This window comes from Artibeus jamaicensis, unplaced genomic scaffold, assembly GCF_021234435.1.
Source record: "Artibeus jamaicensis isolate MK-2021 breed Jamaican fruit bat unplaced genomic scaffold, CSHL_Jam_final scaffold_3222, whole genome shotgun sequence".
Classification (NCBI taxonomy): Eukaryota; Metazoa; Chordata; class Mammalia; order Chiroptera; family Phyllostomidae; genus Artibeus; species Artibeus jamaicensis.
This window is the reverse complement of record NW_026522038.1, coordinates 5,574,245-5,598,172: the sequence shown is the minus strand read 5'-3', so window position 1 is coordinate 5,598,172 and position 23,928 is coordinate 5,574,245. Positions and strand designations below refer to the sequence as shown.

Genomic DNA, 23,928 nt, shown 5'->3' with positions numbered 1-23,928 from the left:
AGAGCCCATAAATCTAAGCGATGAAGAAATAGCCAAACTTTCAGATGCATAGTTCAAAACACTGGTGATCAGGATGCTCACAGAACTGATTGATTATAGTCACAAATTAGAGAAACATATGAAGGCTAAACTAATTGAAATGAATGGTAATGCACAGGAAACCAATAGTAATGGAAAGGAAACTTGGACTCAAATCAATGGAGTGGACCAGAAAGAGGAAAAAAATAACCAAACAGAAAAGGATGAAGAAACAAGAATTCATAAAAATGAGGAGAGGCTTAGGAACCTTCAGGACATCTTTCAATGTTCCAACATCCGAATAATAGGGGTACCAGAAGGGGAAGAGGAACAGCCACGAATGGAAAACTTATTTGAACAAATAATAAAGGAGAACTTCCCCATTCTGGCAAAGGAAATAGACTTCCAGGAAATCCAGGAAGCTCAGAGAGTACCAAAGAAGTTGGACCCAAGAAGAAACACACCAAGGCGCATCATCATTACATTAGCCAAGATTAAAATGAAGGAGAGAATCCTAGAAGCAGCAAGGGATAAGGGGACAGTCACCTACAAAGGAGTTCCCATCAGACCGTCAGCAGATTTCTCAAAAGAGACCTTACAGGCAAGAAGGGGCTGGAAAGAGATATTCCAAGTCAGAAAATCCAAAGACCTACAACCAAGATTACTCTATCCAGCAAAACTTTCATTTAGAATGGAAGGGCAGATAAGGTGCTTCTCAGATAAGGTCAAATTCAAGGAGTTCATCATCACCAAGCCCTTATTATATGAAATGTTAAAGGGACTTACCTAAGAAAAAGAAGATAAAAAAGATGAACAGTGAAAGGATAGCAAACTCATAGTTATTAACAACCACACCTGAAACAAAAGCAAACTAAGAGGACAGCTAGATCAGGAGCAGAACCATAGAAATGAAGATCACATGGAGGGTTAGCAACAAGGAGTGGGAGAAGGAGAAGGGGGGAGAAGGTACAGAAAATAAGTAGCATAGACGGTAGGTAGAAAATAGATAGGGGGGGCAAGAATAGTATGGGAAATATAGAATCTAAAGAACTTGAGATACGTGGTCATAAACTAAAGGAGGAATGTTGGGGGAGGGGATGTGCAGGGTGGAGGGGAATGAAGGAGGAAAACAGAACAACTGTAATGGCATAATCAATAAAATATATTAAAAAAGAAATATGTATTACATTTCAACTACAACAGGAAGCTCTTCAGGTATTTAGAAGTGGGAAAAAGGAGAGAGTGAGAAGATCCATGTCATCGCAATTAACAAGGGAAGGAGAGTCCTCCTTAACCCACCAGGCGACACTTTGAGAGTCACTCACAAACTAGTGAGTTACTACTAGGTGGAATAATTTACCAAAGTGTTTATAACAATAAAGCACTTCTCTGCAGATCCCAGCCCCACACAAACACACAGAGCACTGCCACCGAAGGTTCTGCACATGTGGCAAATCAACCCAGCCTTACCCTGGCTGTCAGTACTCAGCTGCATAAAGAACTGACTCTAGATGTAGTGTTCATCATTCTGAAAAATTAATAAGTCATTCTAATTATTTATTTAGTGTTTGTAATCATGATCTTTTCTCGGCAAAGTTAATGGCGCGTTTTTCTGTTATTACATAACCTGAGTTCCTTCTGAAGAGAAGAAAACACTTCATTCATTTGCCCAGGAAAAGTTGTATCATGTTAAGCAAAAGCTGTTAATTTGATTTCCATTGATGAATATTAGCCAGAAGATGAATCTTCAAAAAGAAACTTATAGCTACATATAAGCACAATGGATTTCTTATACAATACAATAGAGCAGTTCTGTGGAGAATTCCAGCAAGATAAATATGGTGTGAGAGAAAATGACATTTTTCTAAATTATGCATTAATGGGTTTTTTGTTTTTTAATATATTTTATTGATTATGCTGTTACAGTTGTCCCATTTCCCCCCTTCATTCTCCTCCACACTACACACCCCTCCCATCCACATTCCCCCACTTTAGTTCATGTCCATGTGTCTTTAGCTTTTACATTTCCCATACTATTCTTGCCCTTCCTGTCTATTTTCTACCTACCATCTATGCTACTTATTCTCTGTACCTTTTCTTCCTCTTTCCTCCTCCAACTCCCCTGTTGCTAACCTTCCATGTGATCTCCATTTCTGTGGTTCTCTTCCTGTTCTAGTTGTTTGCTTAGTTTGCTTTTGTTTTAGGTGTGGTCGTTAATAACTGTGAGTTTGCTATCATTTTACTGTACATGTTTTTATCTTCTTTTTCTTAGATAAGTTTCTCTAACATTTCATATAAGGGCTTGGTGATGATGAACTCCTTGAACTTGACCTTATCTGAGAAGCAGTTTATCTGCCCTTCCATTCTAAATGAAAGCTTTGCTGAATAGAGCAATTTTGGTTGGAGGTCCTTGCCTTTCATGACTTGGAATATTTCTTTCCAGCCCTCTCTGGCCTTTAAGGTCTCTTTTAAGAAATCAGCTGACAGTCTGGTGGAAACTCCTTTGTAGGTAACTGTAACCATACCTCTTGCTGCTTCTAGGATCCTCTCCTTCATTTTTATCTTGGCTAATATAATTATGATGTGCTTTGGTGTGTTCTTCTTTGGGTCCAACTTCTTTGGGACTCTCCGAGCTTCCTGGACTTCCTGGAAGTCTATTTCCTTTGCCAGAATGGGGAAGTTCTCCTTTATTATTTGTTCAAATAAGCTTTCCACTTGTTTCTCTTCCTCTTCCCCTTCTGGTACCTCCTATAATTCGGACATTGGAGTGTTTAAAGATGTCCTAGAGGTTCCTAAGCCTCTCCTCATTTTTTTAAAAATTCTTGCTTCTTCATTCTTTTCTGTTTGTTTTTTTTTTTCTTCTGGTCCACTCCATTGATTTGAGTCCCAGTTTTCTTCCCATCACTATTGGTTCTCTGTTCATTTTCCTTCATTTCACTTAGTGTAGCCTTCATTTTTTTCATCTAATTTGCAACCAAATTCAGCCAATTCTTTGAGCATCCTGATCACCAGTGCTTTGAACCGTGTATCTAATGGGTTGGCTATTCCCTTGGTTGCTTAGTTGTATTATTTCTGGATTTGATCTGTTCTTCTGTTTCAGTCCTTTTTTGTTTTTTGCCTTGCTGTGCCTGTTATGTACTGAAGGGCAAAGCCTTAGGTGTTCACCAGAGCAGAGCAACCCAGTTGCTGGGTCGTGACTCTGTGTGTTTGGGCGGGGTCAGAGAGGTAACAATGGCACTTGCTCTGCTCTCTGTCAGACCTCAGTCCCTTCCACCACTTCCCTCAAGCAAACTGGGTCTTTCTGGTGCAGGTTCCCAGATGGGTGGGTTTGTGTACGTTCTAGGACCCTGTGGGTCTCTCCAGTGAACTCTCCTGTGAGGCTGGGAGTCTTTCCCTGCACATTAACCCCCACACGTGTTTTCAATTGATGTTTTGAGGCTTTATTTCCTGGCACTGGAACCCTGGGTTGTGGGGTTTGTCTCACTCCTTAGTTACCAGCACGCAAATGTAAGACCGCTGCCCAATCAGCCAGCCGCCTTGAGTGCAGTGCTTTGCTTCACAATGACTGCCTCGCTGGTTCTGCCTGTTGCCACCCCATGCCCAGGGTCTGCCCGCTGCCGTCTTGTGCTCCCAAAGTGCCTTGCATACCTGGTGTCACCACTTCTGGTGCCATGACCCCTCTCCACTCAGCCGCCCTACTCCACCCCACCTAACGGTCTGGATGAATGTGTCTATTTCAGCTCCTTGGCTGTCCAGCTTCCAAACAGTTCAGTTTTCTGTCAGTTCTGGTTGTTACCTTGTTTCTAAATTTTTGTTGTCCTTATTTTGGTTGTGCAAGGAGGCACAGTGTATCTACCCACGCCTCCATCTTGGCCACAAGTCTGTATTAATGGTTTTAATGACTTCTTCCAAGCCTGGCATAACATAGTGCCCAAGAAGAAACCATCAGGTCTGTGTTTAAATTATAATTTTATGACTTCAATGAATCTCCTATTTGTTCATTAAAAAGTGTGTTATCCTTTTGAGCTTGCTATAGCAACAAAGTCTAACCTATTCCGGCACTCTCTCCTCCATGGGACAAGCCATTATACAGACTTAGACAGTGTTCCAGAAAAAAAAAGTGTGTTATCCTTTGTATTAACTTCTGAGGGTTGTCATAACAAATACTACAAACTAACAGCTTAAAGCAACAGGAATGTGTTCTCTCACTGTATCAGCAGACTCTAGGGGACACTCTTTCCTCACCTCTCCAGCCTCTAATGGCTCCCAGCTTTCCTTCTCTTGTGGCAGCATAACTCTAGTCTCTACCTCCACCTTTACCTGGCCTTCTTCCCTGTGTCTGTCCGTGTCTTAAGTCTTCCTCTCTTTTCTCTTATAAGGACACATCACTGGATTTAGAGCTCTACCTAAATCCAAAATGAACTCATGTAAAGATCCTTAATTATACCTACAAAAAACCTTAATTTTCAATAAGGTCACATTCACAAATAGTGGAAGTAGAACTTAGATATATTTTGGGGGGCATACAATTCAACTCACTATGCCCTTCTAAGCTTTGTAGTTAATATTATGTTCACCTTCAAAAGAAAAATCACAAAATAATAGTGGCTAAACAAGAAAAGTTGATTTTTGTGTCAAGGTAAAGCTCAAGTAGAGAGGACAATGTTGATATAGCTCCTAATGTTGTAAAGGACCCAAACAGCTTCTTTCTTATTTGTAAGAGGATCCCTAAGTTTGTTCTTAAATTTACTTCATGGACCAAAATCACTGTTCTATCTCTAGCCATCATTTCTGCATCTCAGCGACCAGACAAGTAAAAAGATGAAGAGAAGAATACAGCCTCTTCTTTTAACAAAACTTCCTAGAAAAATTTAACATTACTACCAGTTACATCTCATTAGCCAGAATTTAGTCATATGGCAAACCTAGCTGTAAGAGAAGCTGGAAATTATAGTTTTTATTCTGGGAGGCCATTTGTCCAGCTAAAATTCAAGAATTCTAATACTGAAGAAGTGAAAAATAACCTCTCTGCCCCAGCAGCAAAGTAATCTCCGAGGATTGTTTTGAAGAAGTGAACATCCAGAATTGCTGTGTTCTATAAAGAATTGATGCCTGCACAGAACTTGACTAACCTTACAAATAAACACTTTTCACAATAATTCCTCCTTTTTCCCCCTTAGTATTATTTGGTCTCCATATGTACCTATTTTTAAAATGTTTGCATTTATTGACTATTTCAACAGTCTTATTAATTCATTGGATTGCTACTTATTAAGGTGATATCTAATAAGGGTCACGATAAAAAGTGACATGAATGAAGGCTACCATACAAGCAAAAGTGCAAGTTTTGAGTAATAGAGAATTACGTTCAGAATACGGAAACAGATTTGGGGGAAAGAGGAAAAACAGGGAAGAAACAGTAGCTTCCCCTTCAGTAGGAAATGAGCTGTCCATCTGACCTCTGACTGTGGCATAAGAACAACTGCACCAACAACAAAAACTTAAGGCCAGTACAGGTCCTGGTCAGAGGACATCTCATCTGAGCTGATGGAAGAAATAAATGCTTTAGGAATTCCTGCAAAAGTAATGTTCAGAGACAACTACAGACCATGACATCTACTAGGAATGTCAGCTTAAAGTAATATAGAGGAGGTGGAGAGAAAACTCAGCTCTAGGAAATAAAGCTTGCAGGAAGCAAGTCCCAATAAGCCAAATGGAGTAGGGGGTTGCCCCTAAATCCCTGCTAGCGAGCAGAGAGTTAAGACAAAGAAATTCAGAAGTGAAAAAAGACCTCGGCACTAGGGAGGTAAACACGCAGATGGCTTTTCCAAGGAAAGCATTAGAAAACCCTTGTCAGATGCTGCCAATCACAAAATATGGTATCCTCTGGAATCTTGCCCCAAGGAGCAAGCAAACAGAGGATATTTGCCAAATAGTAACCAGGGAAACATGTCTTAATAACTTGATAGGTGAAGTGCCAGCACAACCTGCTGGTAACATTCATTTACCAGCAGTGAGGAGAAGTCCCACCAAGGTAAGAATTGACAACTCCTACCCTGGTTAGAGCATCATCCAGTACACCAAAGTGTTGTGGGGATGATCACCCCCAGTCAGGGCACATACCCAGGGTGCAGGTTTGATCCCCGGTTGGGATGCAGGGGGAAAGCATTCATGTTTCTCTCTCTCTCTTCCTCTTTCTCTCAAATCAATAAGCATATCCCCAGGTGATCATTAAAAATAATAATAATAAAATTTTAAAGAAGAATTGAATACTACTTCCAAAAACATGTATTTGTACTTTAAATACATGTTCACTTCTTTATTGACCCATGCCTAAGGGAATCTATGAAAATCCTGAAAACAAGATTGTGTTTGTGATAAAACCCATAACTAACTCATTTTAAGCCCTCAGTTTTTCTGTTCTTAGTCATATACCTTTCACCCTTATCAATGAAACCATTGTTTATTGTGCCCTTTGTCTAATTAGACAGATAATCCTGTCATTCTGAATCACTACTTAAATGTACAATTATCCCATTAATAAACCTATGAAGGGAAGTCCCCTGAGTTTGGGCACTGGTGGAAGAATTCACGTGTTTTCAAAACAGTAGCAACAAAAGATTATTTTCAGTGCCCTGATATGAAAGGCAGAGTCACAGTCCCCAAGACACTAAAAAAGAAAAAGCATCGTAAGTATCATTCCAACTATCCTAAAAGTGGTGGAAATGATTGTCTGGTAAAAGAGAGAACTTGCATTTATTGTTGGTTTAGACACCCATCAACTGACCAGCTAGTTACAGGTCAGATTACTTTTTTACCTCCCAGAATATCCTTTTTTATTTCATATTTTATAATCCAATCCTCTAAAAACGCCATAGAGTTCATAGGAAGACCATATCAGGAAATAGATGCAAGGGCACTCTATGCTGTACAGAGTAAATATATTGATGCAAGATGCTTGTATTTCTACAAGCAGAGACACTTTCCTTGAGGAGTATTCTGCTCCCTTTCATTGCCACAGGACCAAGGCAATTGCTAGACTATTGATAGGATTTTGTTTTATGTTCATTGTTATATAGATTGTGTTCCCATTTCACCTTTTAGGTCTTTATCATGATTCCGCAATTTGTTTGCTGAATTTTCATTTTGCTTGTTCAGGGATAAAAATCTTGTTTATGATCCATCCACTGCACACTTTTTTTCTCATTCCACAGCATGGAATAGTTGGTATGTCCTTAAAAGCTTATTTCAGGAGAGCACATGTGGGAAGAAGGATTGCTGATTGACTGTAAACGTTTTAGGAAGAGGACTGCAAGTTAGCTCAGTCGGTGGATGGGCTGTGGAGGGAGTACGGGTTGCCCTCCGCCTTCAGACACTGGGAACAAACATCCACTTGGACACATTCATTTTTCCCCCAGACAAGGTTCTGTACACTCTGGCTTCAGTCCTCCCTGACAATAATCATCAATGTGAGCCCATTACCAACGAGAAGTAAGACAAAAGAGTCAGCTGGTGAACAAAAATATAACCTTCATTACTGACAGACTGGTTTAGAATACTAAGCTTACTGTGAAAACCAAAATGGGTTTGTGTACTCCGAACACTCAACCTGCTCCTCAGAACAGCCCAACTGAGAGAAAGTTTGAGACCACAAGACAGTCACGCTACCCAGGTCACCACTTCCACTTCTCTGAAGAGAGAATGCAAAAGAAAGACACAAAATCCCCTCATAATCAAGACTTTTTTAATAGAATAGCTCCCCACAATCAAGGATGTTGGAATAATGGTTTGAGAGCCCATTAGGCAAAAACACATCACCAGGAAGAGTAAGGAATTGGTTAAAAGTTTGGGAGTACGTAGGGGTGTCTCTCCTCACAGAAACCAGGAATCAAAGAAGATGTTTTTCTCTAGCAAATAATAATAGCTAACATTTATTTAGTTCTCACTATGTGTCAGGCACTGCTCTGAAAGCTTTACCTGGATTAACTTATTTAATTTTTTAAAAGATTTTGTTTATTTATCTTTAGAGAGAGAGGGGAGAGAAAAAGAGAGGGAGAAAAACATTGATGTGATAAAGAAACATCAAATGGTTGCCTCACGCAAACATCCTGACCAGGGACCACACCCGCAAACCCAGGCGTGTGTCCCGACAGGGAACTGAACCAGAGACCTTTCACACTGCAGGATGACACCTAACCAACTGAGGCACACCGGTCAAGCATAACTCATTGAATTATTATCTCCACTTTACAGATGAGGAAACTGAGATATAGAAAGATTAAGTAACTGAATGAGAGAAAAGAAAATCATGTCTAAGTAAAAGGCTTACCAGGAGGCACAACAACATTATATCGCTTATAGAAATTAATGAGAAAGTTCAGCCTAGAAGAAAGTGTTTCCTTTCTTTTATATTTAGGGTTTCTTCTCCCAGTACCTCTGGAGCTATAGAAAAATACATATGCTGCTGTGAATGGGGCTGGCCTTCATAGAGTGTGACAAGAAGGTCAGGGGGAATGTTCCTCTCTCTCCAAATATGTGTCCCCTTAGACTGGTGTGGAACCTGCATGAAATCTCCACTGATGTCTCTCTGTCTCCTCAGGTTAAAGCTACCCAAGATCAGTTGTAAAAGATAAGTGTTATTAAAACAGTAACAAAAACCAGCAACAATGAGTTATATAACAGCTTTTGCCTCCTTGTAATAAATTAATCTGGAGGTGGGAATCAGCCCAAAGAAAAGAACCCCAGAGAAACAGGACAGAAGTTGGAGAAAAATGACCAGGGGAAGAGTTCTCAGGGAGAGAGGCTGGGTGCCAAGGGCTCATGGGTACCCAGGAAGCAGTGTGAGCACAAAACAGAGAATGGCCTGCCCCTCTCTCATTCCTTTGCTTTATTTGACCTAATGTCCCCAAGTCTTTCCTTAGGGAATTTTCTTATAAAACCCCTGTCAGTTGCCAAAAGGTCATTATTGCCTGTCTAAAGTGCAGTAAATCCACTCCTCTCTCCCTGGAGCTCTTCAACTGCCCACTCCCACCAGCAGATACCCTCCCTCCCTGCGAGTGCATGAAGTCAGAAGTGATAAGAGGGACATCAGTTTTATGATATTCCATATGTAACATGAGTCCTATAACATCAGGTCTTTTCCCACAGATTAGTTTCTTGTGGCTGCTATAAAAAAATGATCACAGACTACGTGCCTTAAACCAGTTATTCTCTCACAGTTTTGGAGGCCAGACGTCAGAAGCCAAGGTGTTGGCAGTGCCATATGACCCCCACAGGCTCTAGGGGAGGGCCCTTCCCTGCCTCTTCCGGCTTCTGGCACTGTCTGCAGTTCTTGGCTTCCCTGGTTTGCAGCAACATCCCCTCGATCTGCCTCCATCTTTACACATTGTCTTCTCTATGCCCTCTCTTCTTCAGTTAGCCTCAAGTCTCCCTCTGAATTTCTGTTATAAAGACACTTGCCAGTGGATTTAGGGTCTGCCCAGATAATCCAGGATGATCTCATCACCTCAAGATCTTTACATTCACTACATCAGCAAAGACCCTTTTCCAAATAAGTCGACACTGGAAGGTTCCAGGGATTAGGATGTGAATATATATTTTGTGGGACGACCATTCAATACTGCATCAGGAGGACAAAAGAAAAAAGTGGGGAATCAATACATTGTTTTAAAACCCCAATCTACCTCACCCCATCCAGAAAAACACTAAGATGACTCGAGGTTGTATATTGATGCTCTGAAGAACATGCCAGGGTAGGAGGAAATAAACCACAGCGTAAATGTCCCCAGAATGTTGATAAGCATGAATGTGATCTTGGATGATGCATTTATCCTCTCAAGGCCTCAGTCTTCTTATCTATAAATGAGGAGTTGTTCAGATCTTCTTTGAGAACTCTTCCAACTTCAACATCTTATGATTCCGCAGAAAATTCCAGGCATGTTTTAAAGCCCAGCATGCACACAGAAAACAGACAAAAGTAATGTTATCACAGCTAGTCTTGCACTCAGCAAACACTTTGAATGCCTTCTTTTTGCCAGGAAAAGGAAGAGGCTTCATTACACTGATAAAAAAAAAAAACCCACTGCATTAACTACAACTAAATCCCCAGAATCTCTCAGTGGTGCCAAATCAACAAGCCCCCACAAAATTACACTGTTTTACACAAAGTATACCTTATCTAAAAGAAGAAAAAAGAAGAGGCGGAAAGGAAGTAAGAGTCCTGACAACTAATCTGAAGCAGGGCTGCGTAGTTGGCTCTATGCACACCTGATTTGGGGCTATGCTAGGGAGACACTGTCCTGGAAAACAAACTATGTGGGTTCTGAGAATAATCCTATGAGATCTTGACCACATCATTTAATATTCCAGAACTTGTTTGTTCATGTGGAAAATGGAAAAACCATAAGAATGTATAGTCCACAGGGAAAGGGTGAGGACCCAACTGCAGAAGGTATGGTAGGCATTTAGCAGCAGCTGCCCGGCATGTGTTGTTTCTTTGGTTTGCCCTGCTCAGGAGAAAGTAAACAGATCTGACCTTAAACAACATGGTAAAGTTCACTTTTCACCTGCTTTCTCCTACTTTTCTTTTCCCTCTCGATGATAACTCTTCCTGGCAGCTTGTTGGTTTGGCCCATTTATTCTTGCATTCAACAAATAGCAATTATTGATATCAAGAAATTTTGATAGGAACATGAAGATGAATAATATTTAGGCCATAGCATTCAAAAGTATACATATATGTCTTGTTCAACAAAATCATGTCCATAGTCTAGACAATCATTTAGAAATTTAGCTAATTCCATGTGACTCATCTTTATAATGTAAATAAATGCATTCATTTATTATTTCTCAAGATTATTGAGGAATTAAAAAAACCTGTTGAGTAAGATCTTTAAATATTTAACTAAACAGCAAATAGAAATATACAGTTTATTTCAGTGGTTTTTATTTGAAATTGTACTAATATTAAAACTACTTTGAAAATAAAAAATATACAGACAATTGATTTGCAAATTTTGACTGATTCAAATGAATTCTCAGAACTACCAATTAGACTCATTTTGTTGTCTCTCTCTGTTTATCTACGTATTTATTTCTTCCCTATTGCAAAAATTAAACTGGAGCAGCAAAGCTAGCTCAAGTAGGCAGCATTTAGAGGCCTGACCGAGGTTAATATATATATAGACCTAAAGATGGGAAAACTGCCTTTCTTTAATTTAGACTTTTACTAATTGGCCTTGTCATTCCTCTACCTGGTGTTTTGTTTTTTATAAGATAACATGCTTACCAGGCTAGAGACAAATCACATAGGAGTATTCTCTTCCTTATGACAAAATACAACAAATCAAATTTCTAGTTTCTTTCGTATAAGTACTTTTATAAAACAAGCAACAAAAGATGCTACATATAATCCAGAAGAGTTAATATGCATATGGAACATTATATTCATAGGAAGAAATCAAATTTTTTATAAATTCTAAATTTGTTGTGTTTTCAGTACAGTTTTGATACAGTAACATAATTAGTTAGCCAGCCCTTTTGACACAGAGTATTGGAATGAATGAAAAGGGATTATTTTTACCTTCTCAGGGCCAAAAGAATCTAGGGATTAGAACTGGCACATCATGCACCATTGAGTAATATTTCAACCTCTCATTTTAGACTGCTAAGACCTGTCACTTACTTTTTTTTAACTGACCTGAGACAAGGAGGGTCTCATTAACTCTCACCAACATTATTCCCAAAAAGAGTCAGCTTGAGATAAAGCCATATTTCTTTTTTATTATGCGTACTTGTGCTAAGGTGTTCTTAGGAACAAAAAATAAAAAGCTCCCTCATAATCCTCACTAAGAATCTTACCATGGGGACTTAACTCTTTTTAAAATTAAGAGTCAATCCTTTATTAAATATATTCTAACAAGTTATTACTATTATAGGAAAATTACATTTATGAATGAAGAATTTAGGGTTAGGAGAGGAAAGGAGAGTCTGAACTGGATTGCTTGTTCTTTTACCATTAATCAACACTTCAGAGAATGCTTTGTAAAACATAAAACATTATTTTAGATTTTAAACATTATCCTACACTGAATTGTGCAGTTACATTTTGTGCTAGGTCTTAAACAAGGACTACATGAGCTCACTAGGGAATGAGATGAAATCCTTGATAAATAAATTGAAGTGTTTTTTTTTAATTACAGAAGTTTAATTACAGAAGTATTTAAAGAATTTATATTTAAGTTCTCTAAATGAGTCAAAGTGTTTTCCTATTTTGATTATTATTTATTCTATTTTTATTTGTTTTGTTGTCAAAATTATAAGCAGATAGGATTTACAGGAAATGTTGATATATAATGTATGTATATATGTGTATAAATATTTATACACACATTTGTACAGGGTGGCCTATTTAAAATCATAGTGCTCTATGTGGGCCTCCTATTGCGAATACTTAAACATCCATTCATTTCTCTATACATAGAAAAAAGGATACACAGAGAAGATATACATAATTATGAGTCTTTTAAATGTTTTTAACTGAAAAGGGCTAAAAAATAACTGAAACAAAAACCATCACAATGTTTAATATTTTACTTCTAAGTAGTATAGAGATCTTATTTTACTCTCTTAAATGTTTTATGACAGATTATTTGTTTTTTATAGGTATGACATCAAATATAAAGAAAAAATTGGGTAAGAATAAAAACTTCCCAAAAATCCACTGCTCAAAATAATGAAAACCACAGTCAGTGACTTCCAAAACAGATATTTTTCAGCTAAGCAGTAATATTTATCAACTAAACCCTAACAGCAGTAAGGAATATGTGGCTATTATATCATAGTCTCTTGGTTATCAGTTGTTTTGAAGGTTTAGATTTACATCAATTTCACAGAATTTTGTCCAGATTAGTAATTCATCTTTATTTTTTTGTTCTCACAAAATGATACTACCTTTCTTCCCATGAGAAAATCTAAATTTTAATTGCTCCTTTATTTTCCAGAACCACTTCAAAGTTGTTAAGGATTTCAGAAGTAAAGTCTGATATCACAGTGTTTTCCCCCAGACATTTGATGCTGTCTGTTTCCTGTCCCCCTGAGGGTAGAGGAATATTTTTTTTATTTTTTTGTGCAAGTTTATTATATTTTCTTCAAGTTAGTAGTGAGGAAATTACGTTTGCCCCGCAAAAATGATTTAAACATGTGATGGTGACACTACTGCCTTGGACTGATTACTAAAGAGTTTGGTCATTGTAAAGTTTCATTCTAAAAATACAATATTTAGAGACCAACCATGAAAATTGTATTCAGGAAAAGAACTTTTCTACAAATGCTCCCCATTCTTGCCTTTCTTTAATCACTTAAAGAAAGAGATAGAACTTAAAAAAAATTTTTTTAGATTTTACTTGAAAGGGAAAAGGAGGAAAAATGAGAGGGAGAGAAATATGTGGGAGAGGCAATGTGTGATTGCCTCTAGCACGCCCCCTACTGGGGACCTGGCCTGCAACCCAGGCATGTGCCCTGACTGGGAATCCAAAGGGCAACCTTTCTGTCTGCAGGCCAGTGCTCAATCCATGGAGCCACACCAGACAGGGTAGAACCTTTTCTTTTTCATACTTGGTAAACACTTAATTTCTTCTTTTGTGGATTGTCTATGTCTTTGGGCATTATTTTATTAGAGTATTCATGTGCTTTGTCAATTTATATAAGCTTGCCCATTTCAATATTATTAATTCTTTAGTACCATTATAGTAGCAAATATTTTTCTAGAGTTTCTTTGCCTTTTAATCCTATATTATGTTTAACTTGCAAAGTTTAATTTAAAATTTAGTAATCAAACATATTTTCTAAATATGGTAGAACTTTTAATTATACAATTGTTTTTTATGTTAATTTGTGGAAAATATGTTTGAGCATAGTTTGGGATCATACTTTTTCAATCCAAAAATCCAAAGATGGAAAATATGGCTGAAAAGGGAGGTGCAAGTCATGTTGGGGACTTTGAGTTCTCAGATAATGAGGTCGGCCTAGCGTCTACGTGCTTCTTGTCAACTCGGGCGCAACTGTGGATCACAGCGTGGTAAGGCAGCCGTGTGTGCTAATGTCTCTGAAGCCACTGAGTACATTCCAAGCTATCTGGGCACTGTCATTCTATTTCACTCTCTTTTTTAACTCTCATAGAAGCTTCTTCTGTGGCAGATCTTTTTATAGATTTATCCATATTATGTCTAAACCCATGATCATATCTAAAAGGCTTACTATGTGAACTTACGCCTTCAGGATCTTTATTTAAACTAAAACAACAATAGTTCACTCATTTCTTCTGCCCTCCAACCCTCCTCCCACCTCTGGCAACCACGAATTTGTTCTTCATACCTAGGAGCTTGTCAGCGGGGGTGGCAGGGATAGTCGGGACGTGGAGAGAATTTAGGTTTAGGTTCTACATATAAGAAGGAGATCACATGGTATTTATCCTATTTTAGAAATGATTTTGTTTAATTTCACAAAGAAATGTTGATTTTCATTGTTTTCTCCCTACTCTTCCAATCCATCTGTCCCATCTTTGTCTTTCACTATCGATAGGCCACAGTCAGACCAGCTTAGGCCAATAATCATTAATAAATATAATACAGAAGTAGGTTCCTGAAAGGCTGCAAGAACTCTCATCCACAGTCATAGAGAGAAACCTTGAAGGCTTCTACCCCGGCATCCAACTCAAACTTTCTATCCTAGCAGACTTCTCATTTCACACATGCCATGTGTATGACCACCAAATTTGGAACTTCTGGGGCAGATCTTCTTTTGAGGAATTCTCATAAATATCCTTATCTGTAGGAGATTCAGGTTTGCTAGTTTGGCAGGAAAGGAAAGTGAGAACAGCCCTGAATCTGGTCCAAAGGCTCATCTTTGCCTTCCTTCAAACCCTGGGAGCCTTGGGAGTTTGGAACCAGCTCACTGTTTGGGTTATAGCTTTTTGGTGAAATAATCCTTAAAAGGGCCAAAAAATAATGTACTTTTTCACTGTTTTCAAACCTTAAAAAATATGCTTCAAGGAAAACACTAAGATAACAACACTCAAACTAAATCACAGCAGTTTCCTACATTTTAAAAGATTGTAACGAAAGAGTTGGGAGGGAGTAAAAAGTTCATTTAACCTGTAATGAAAATTTTCAACTTAGAAATGTAAGACTTTCACATTCAATATGGGGAACAAAAGGCTCAAAACCATTCTCCTCGAGTCAATCTGCAAACCATTCTACTCTCTGTTATTCTCTCATCTCCCCCCAACCTTGCAACCTGCCACAGCAGTTTAATCAGCTTTCTTTTCTTTCCTTTTTCTTCGATGATTTTATATCATGAAAAGATCCATCTAGCCTTCCTGTTTTAACTCAGCATATGCCCTGTGAAGATCCAGATATACCATGCCCATCACCCAGAACTTAGATTTTAAAATTACCACAAAAGGAAGCTACCAAATTAACTGAACCATCTTATTAAACCACTATTCTAGGCCGTCCTTCTGCTTTTTCTCTTTTCATTTTAATTTGGTCACTACTTTTCCTTTCTTGATTTTTTTTTCTATTTTTAATATATCCTTGTGGATTTGGAGAAGGTATATGATTTATGTATCCTTTCTAAAATACAAGAAAATAATAAATAAATATTTCAAGATAAGAAGTATAATTTTATTTTTACGGTCTTTTGTAGATCCTACTTTATTTTTGTAAATGAGAAGCTAATAGAATGTTCATGCTTTGAGGGGAAAAAAGGATGAGCTGTCGACTGTGGCAGAAAGATCTAAGAGGCGTGGGGTGCAGCTGTAGCCCGTCCAGTGTGCTGCGGCTCCTGGGAGAGGGACGCAGAACGCTCTCAGCAAACGCACCTCGGAGAAGAAAGAAGGGGTCCTTCAGGGGAGAACAGGAGAGCAAATACCAACCCAGGAAACAGTAGCAGCCATACTGCTTTTGATTCATAAATTACATTCAGTGAAAAGATCTCCTCGGAAAATGTTTGGAGTATGTGAATTTGAAAGAAGAAAGAGCATTTATACTCAGATAAGAACAATGTGTATTTTTCTAGAATTACTCCCACCTTTTGTTTTCAAAAATTTAAACATATTACAGTGGATGTGTGACTTTCTTGAAGTCAGATTTGGGAAACAAACTGAAACTACTGGAAGGAGATGCACATGTAAAGGAAAAGCAGTTGTTACAACCTCAAGAGTGATGTGAACAAAATGATAGACACCTTCCCAAAAGACAGCATAAATATCAAAAGTACAAAAAAGTGGAGGCTTCCCCCATGAGACAAGGTGTGGTATGTGTACAATTTCCAGCTAAGGACAAAATCGTGGCACTTAAACAGGAGCAGCACTGTTAGTTAGGTGCGATATCTGAAAAATATGACAGCCATCGAAATCTGCTAGAGTAGCACACATGGTCAGGGTGCAGTTTTATCAACATTGGTTAACTTGTTGTGTATTAGAAAACCAGCAAGGAGATAAATTGATGGATTAAAAGATAAACTACCGGTAGGCAGACAAACAGATGAACAGATAGAATTACAATCAAACGTGTATTTTACTCAGACAGAAAGGTAATAACCAGCCCCAAGAAGTAACATGTCTGCTAGAAAAGCCTTAGACACAGAGTTTTCTGACCTTGTTTTTAATTTAATTCTTCTAGTGTCATGCTATTTATATTTAGGTATAACTCTCTAAAGTCTTTATGACATAGTTCCCATCTGTTCAATGAACCCTCTGATATCTTCATATAATTTTTTAGGGTAATACATAGTCATACAATGTACCTGTGAAGTTGTGAAGCATCTCAATGCATTACCAAGGGACCCGGAGGGGGGCGCTCTTTGCTGAAAAGGGTAACTGGCTATCTTTCTGGGGACAACTTAAATGTAGGCTGAGGGAGGGCACATCCTCTAGATCATTTCTGGTTTTTATTTCCTATGGATCCTAATTTCTCTTTCCCATTGAGACAAATACTGACTAAGACCCATGAGATGGAGATGAAAAATAAGACTGCGCTCAAACTTCTGCTTTCAAAAATCCCATAGCATTTGTGGGAGGCAGTCTGGAATTCTGCGACAGCACAGGTTGAGATCTCCCTTGAAATGAACCCACCTACCATTTTTGCATTGTATGAACCCCCTCCTCATGTTACCTTATTCTACACACAGCACAAAAAATAACAGATTTGGGGGGTTTGCCAGAAAACAGGAAACTGAACTGATTCCTTCATTTCTTCTTCCTCTGTGCTTCATAAACTGGGAAGCCATACATGCACATATTTATCTAGCCTTTCTGGAGGGCAAGAAGAAACCAGTTTGGGGTTGTTTTCCACAAGGGAGACAAACTTGAATTCAGATAACCTTTGGGATCAGTCACCTGCCTGCTCTCATGAAATGGGCTTCTTAGGAGGCTGGCTGGCATTCTTTTCTGGCCGTCATTCTTCTACCAACAGCTAGCATATGATTCAGACCTACCCCCCACACACTGTGTCCTTGGGGTCATTATCGTTCCCCTTCATCTGTCTCCTCACACCTCTCCACCCAATATTTCTTCTCCACACACAGAGGTCATCTTACTTATCATTTCAAATGACTTTACTATAGTAACAGAGATAGATATTAGAGTGTAAACTAGACAGGTAAGTAATAACAGGTAAAGTCTCACTTCTCCTTTGAGCTTGGCATGGTTTGGCACCGTAACCAGCTTCCTAACAGGTTTTTCTAGATTTCATTCTCCATTTGACTTGCATGTTCCTGAAGTATGGCTGTTCTTATACTTATATTTCTCTTTGGTCCTGGGATAAAGCTACTCACACCACAATTTGGACATTTTATTTCCCCCTTGGAAACTTTGGGAGAGGATCCTTACAAACTAGATTCCTAAGATCTTATATTAGGAGCAGGCCAACACAACAATCTATACATTAACTTTCCTACTACTCAAAAATATCCTTGAATTAATCTTCCTCTTTCTTGGAATGACCTGCCCAGGACAAATACTAGAGATTTGTTCTTCTGCTTCCTTAATTCTACCATTTCTCCTCTCCTTCTCTAGCACTTAAAACATTTCTGAATTTCTCCAAACCCCAGGTAATATATTTGCTTTTCTTGTCTCTGCATTTTCTTTTTCTTTTTGCAATGTCCCACACGGAGGTTCTATATTTCTCTCCCCCAGAAGATTCTGACCCTTCAGTTATATTCACTACTAGTTCAGTGTACTAGTTAACATTTGGTACTTTACGTAATTTAAGTTAGGAACAAACCTAAATTCAATTTCCCACTGTGAGACTTATTGCCTATGTGATCTGAAGTCATTTCCTACCCACTCTGCAGCCTGCGCAATGATGCCAGTAGGATGACCTTGGGCCAGTGACATAAAAATGCCAAGCCTCACTGTCCTCACTTGAGGACAGTACCTACCTTATAGCTGATACAAGGAATAAACATGATGATCAACATGAAAGTGTTTAGCACAATGGCTAAATAAACTAAGTACTCTATAAATATTAGTTGTTACCATCATTACTAATTCAAATTACGAAACTCATTTTGTATATACCAATCTTTCCAACCTCACTTTGTTTTCAGTGCAAATGCTATGATTTCTAAACCTAGACTTCATTCTTCCTTATTAGCCAGAGGCTTTCTCTCATGGTCCACAAAAGTTTGGAGTAGAAAGCTCGAGGAGCTGGAAGCAATGGCTTTTTACACAGTCAAAGCCATTTAAACATGTCTGAATCTGAGTTATGGTGAGTCTTCACTTGTCCCACCTCTTCTGTATGCCACAGCTTGCTAACAGAGTAGCTGTCACCCGAGCGCATCAAAACCTAAACTTTAAGGTTATTATAATAAGTATGAGAGTTACAACCACAGAACATCACTGAGTCAGAGATCTTCTATGAAACAACATGAAGAAGACCATGAGGAGGGATCAACGTACACACCGAGTGCTTCGGAATCCCAGGGTGGGGACATCAGTGCTTCAGCTGAGGAGGAGCTCAGGTGTCACTTCACGGAACTCTAGCTTGCTTCAGGCGAAGTGGCTGACGACCTCCAGTGCCCTCTTCGTCCTCCATTGCTCCAAAGTTCATTCTTCCAGAACAATGAGAACTCGCCCAAGAGGCTTATCTTCCTGGAGAGAAGTTGTTCCAGTTGCTACAAACTCTTGCTAGAAATTCCAAGACAGTTTACCAGGTACATTCTTATGATGATGTGAAGTATATCAGAAGCATTCCAAGTATCAATTATACAAAAAGAGCTTAGCTTTTAGATTTGTTTGTGGTGGTGATGTTGGTGATGGTGTGACCAACTCACACCCCCCCCAAAGTAAAAGGAATACACACAGCAATACAAATTACTATTCCTTGCAACAACTAAAATGTAAGTTCTGTAGAAAGTGAAAACTGGCACATTTCTCTGTTAAACTAAATTTTTTGTTAATTGAAAACCAACATTATGCTGGCAAATAAAAAGTTCATTTTAAAATCAAAACAGTAACTGAACTTACTACCTATAATGATGTCAGGTCTGGTAAAGATTTTCAAACTCTCAAGATTGTCAAAAATACAAAGACAATATTATATTTCTGAACTTGAAGTGTTTGACTCAGTTTTAGGGTGTCTCACTGGTTTCACTTTCTGAAATTCCTATCAAAAGTTAAAAGAAATTCTGTACAGCTACTTTTAATGGAAGCTCAAATCGAACAAAATACATAAAAAATGTAAAGCAGCTTGTGTCCTACTTATTCCCACTATTGTCAGTGAAGTTAAACCACAGAACTACGGGGAATTTGGGGGGCTTTTTTTTCATTGAGGAGCCCAAGGTATTTTCCCTCTCTAATCCCAACGACTAAGCTGACACATTTTTTCCTCTCTAATTCCACATCTACTAAAACGAAGTGGTTACAAACAAAACCCCACAACATAATTTTCACTGCAATGAAATAATCTTGAAATTATTCTGCTTTTTACTATGGTTTTACCTATTGTCCCACAGTGCAGGTTCCTGAGGGCCTCCCCCTTGGAATGACTCATTGTGGCTGATAGCCTCAGTTGGCCGAGGAATCCTTGACTGGGGATTCTGATTCGTGAAGCAACCTATATGCCAATCTACTGCCTTAGTTCCTATTTATTTACAGTTTGGTAAGGAACGTAGGTGGAGATGTTGCAGGCACAGTTGCACATATGTTCCAACTGCTTTGAAAAAGGCATGGGCAAGGGAGAGTATTATCAAAGTAAAATCAGGCAAGCATTTCAGATTTCAAGAGACAACTGGAAAGAGAGTTATCTGTAAGGTCCCCTCCCTGGGTTCGAGGACAGTCTGTGTAGGTCTTCACGTCTCCGAGTGCCTGCTCATGGTGGAGAGGGTGGGCCTTCCATCTTCAAATCTAAAAAACATTGAGGGATTTTGAAAGGCCCAGGTGTGCCAAAGGTCAGAGGGATCGACATGCAGACCCTGCCATGGGAAAGCGGGGTAAAGGTTCTGATAGCAACCCACTTGCAAAAGGGGAGCCGTTGGAGGGAAGGAAGTTTCTGAATAATTAAAAAGTTAAGAATAAGCAAACTCAGTTACCATGGGGGAAGGAGGTGGGGTGGGAAATTAAAAAGCAGTTGATGTGGTCATTAAGAATTTGGTGAGAGCCTAGGCAGGTCACCTCCTTTCTGAGATCAGAGCCCCATCAGAAATTCTTTCAAGTGTCCTTCTGCGTCGCCAAAGATGACAACAGCAAATCAATAAGTGCTTGAAATGAAAGGGGATGTTGGCGAGCCCCCAGGCTACAGATTTCCCGCCGCCAGCCTTTTCTGAACTCCTAGCGTGCCTTTGCACCGCCTCTCTTAAGAAGAGCTACCTTTCATTCCTATCCTCAGGACGAAGGTAAGTGCTCAGTTAGCATATCTATTAAATGTCGGCTCCAGTTCCAGCTCTCAGTTTGCGCGCAGAGCGCGCGGCCGCCGCTCCCCCAGCCACCCCGCGAGGCCGCGGGAGAGGGGAGGCTGGCCAGACCGCCACCGCCACACACCTTCGGGCTGGCCCAGCTGCTGCAGGATTTAGCGCTTCTGGGTTAGAGCTGGAAGGTCTCTGCCAGAGCAAAGGGCCTGAGCAACCGCGGCCAACGGAGCGCTCCTTCCACTTGGTTTATTTACAAACAAACACAAAATCACTGACAGAGAAGGGCCAGTGCTCCAAATTTGAAGCTGAGAATCACCAAAACTCCGTTCGCAGTTCCAGACATTGGTCTGTTACCCTTCCAATACTCATCCCTCCCTAAAGTGTCTTGATTGAACAGTCTTTCCAGAGCCCAACATGCCCGGGACTTTTTAATTAGGTAATTCATTAGTAAGTCAATACAGACATTTATATATTCTTTTAGCTCTTGTGGTTAAGTATTAATTTCGAAATGATTATAAGATACCGGAATAGGCAACGCATAATAATTTTAATTTATATGCAAATCAATTGGTTCATCTTAAATGCCTTTAAAAAAACAATTATTGTATTGTAGCATCGGAAATTCGGATCAAACCGCCTGAAGAGACGATTCGGAAACAAGACCCGGACTGGCAAGAAAAATTTAGAACAGCCAACAAATCAATAATGTTTGAGGCAGTTAAACATCTCCAGCCATTGGTATTTACATACTCGCTTGTTGTCAGATAAGGAGCTGGAAATTGCCTGCCAGGGCGGAGATCATAATCCAGAGTGAAGAAAGTAAATGGTAGCACGCAGCCCGTCGCTCGGGATGTAAAATCGCACTGCACCTTTCCCAAATCCTGACGCTCGGGTGAGAGAGGGCTGGCCAAGGTCACCCCGCATTTGTCCTCGGTCTTGCCCCGCTTTGATCAGAAAATTTTATGTCCTCCCCGAGCGTCACAATTTGATTCTTGTTCTAACAGTTCTGTCACTTGCTTCAAAATACTAGAGGGAAGGCTATAATTCAGAATCTCACTAGAAATTCTCTGATCCGTTCGGCCAGCGGGGCTCGCCCTGGGCTGATCTGGGGGAAGGGTGTCCAGTTCCCTGTGTCCCTCACGCATGAAGTCAGATAGCCGAAAAGAGAGAAAGAAGGGATGGGGGAAATGGTTATTATCTTTACACTCGGTTCAATTTTTTGGAAAAGTAAAAAAAGATGTATACATCTGAGGAAATTTTTAGGAGATATTTTAGAACACTTAGTTTCATCAAGGATCACCAGGGAGAACCGACCGGAGTTGTGTATGTCGAATTGCAACATCCCTGAAATTCACAGATACGGGAGGTCAGAGTCTGCCCACTCCGGCTCCCAGTCCAGGCGACCTGGCCCTTAAGGAGCTGGTGATACCTTTGATGCTGCAATCTTGTTTACAACTGCAGGGCAGAGAGTGTTTGCTCTGCTTGGACTCTCCCTCCACCCCTTTCCAATTTGGAGGAATCGGAATCTAAATACAATCGCCGCAGCCCGTCGCCAGGGCCCACTATTCCATTTCTGCTCTGACAGCGAAAAACCTGAAATCCACGTCTTACATCTGCTCGGCGGTTTGTAGCCCCCCAGCACCCTGCCTCTCCGCTGCATGCCTAATGTATTCCCCGGTGGTTCTGGGCATTAATTAGTTGTTTAATAGGAGTATGACTAAAAATGTAAAAGAAGGATTAGGAGCGTGAAACGTATGTCCAGCTCCTTCCACACACTCGAGGAGGGAATGAGAATCATTCTGTATCTTCTTTTTCTCCAGGAGCCATTTGCATTTCCCACCAGCTGCTCACTTCAGCTGCACTGGTGCTGGGCGAGGCGAGGACCCAAAAGCTCTGAGCGGTGTCTGCGACCGCCGGACTGGGGTTAACCAGCCCCTGGCGGGCAAGACTCCAGACAGAAGGGGGGAGAGGGGACGTGAGCTTCCCGAAGCCCCTACATCCCAGTTCGGGTTTGCAAACATCTGAATCCAGAAGAGGAGGGGGTGCACGCCCAGATCCGCGCGGCTCCCTCCCCAGCGCAGCCGGGTTCTCTTTCCCTTGTCTCTCAGGGCCTCTGAGTCTTCCCGGGTCTGATTTTCTCACTCTTTCCCCACTTTTCCGTGACATCACCACCAGATGAAGACGAGGCCACCAGATGAAGACGAGGCCGTACTCTCTGAGTGTTTCCTAATATATATAAAATGAAAAGAAAAGGGGAGGAAAGACATTAACCCATTACTCAGGAGGGGTGGGAGAAATCCTTGATGGGCAGAGATGAGAGTGTCCCTCCTGCACAACATTTGCTGGTACGTTATGACTTCGGAGTTCAGTCGCAAGACTTGTTCATTAAATTTGATTTTCTTGCCTCAGGAAGATTTCAGAAATCGGGAGTAAAAAATTACCAGAGACGGAGGGAAATAAAAATAAAACAGCACGTGGGCATTTCCCCCTCACGTCTCTTTCCTCAAATAAAACTGTCTTTAATTTTCACCCGGTAAAGAGAGAAAGTTTGAGTTTTCACGGATGTTATGTGAAGGTTAGTAATGGCTTTAAAATGTAGACCTCTCCTCAGTTTTCTTCATGGCTGGAGAGGCTAACCCTTTACATAAAATGAGTCCATCTGTCGACTGTTAGCTATTTCAAAGTGAAGGGATTTAACATTCAAAACAAATTGAGCGAGTTTGTTTGCCTGTTTTTACTGCTAACTCAAATGAATTCAAAACACGGAGTAATTCAAGAAAACACATAACATGTTCCAGACAGGCCCCCAAATGCAGGAAAATCCCCACACCTATGTAGCGACCTGTGTTATTTTAAACTACATGTTTTAATGTACGTATTTCACACAAATTCTTCCAACAAGTCATTTTTATTTTCTTAACTTTGATACGTTAATTTAGGAAGAGCGATGCCGCTTTTAGAGAGAACTTTATTCTCTATCGAGGGCCAAAAGGGAGGGCT

The 23,928-nt window shown here is 39.9% G+C and overlaps 1 non-coding gene across 1 annotated transcript; it reads left to right on the top strand.

Annotated features, from left to right (window-relative positions):
• The first annotated feature begins 3,997 nt into the window (after positions 1–3,997).
• Positions 3,998–4,122, top strand: LOC119057930 (small nucleolar RNA SNORA28). The gene has a single exon (XR_005084163.2). It is a non-coding gene; the product is annotated as a small nucleolar RNA SNORA28 (small nucleolar RNA).
• The last annotated feature ends 19,806 nt before the right edge of the window (positions 4,123–23,928 follow it).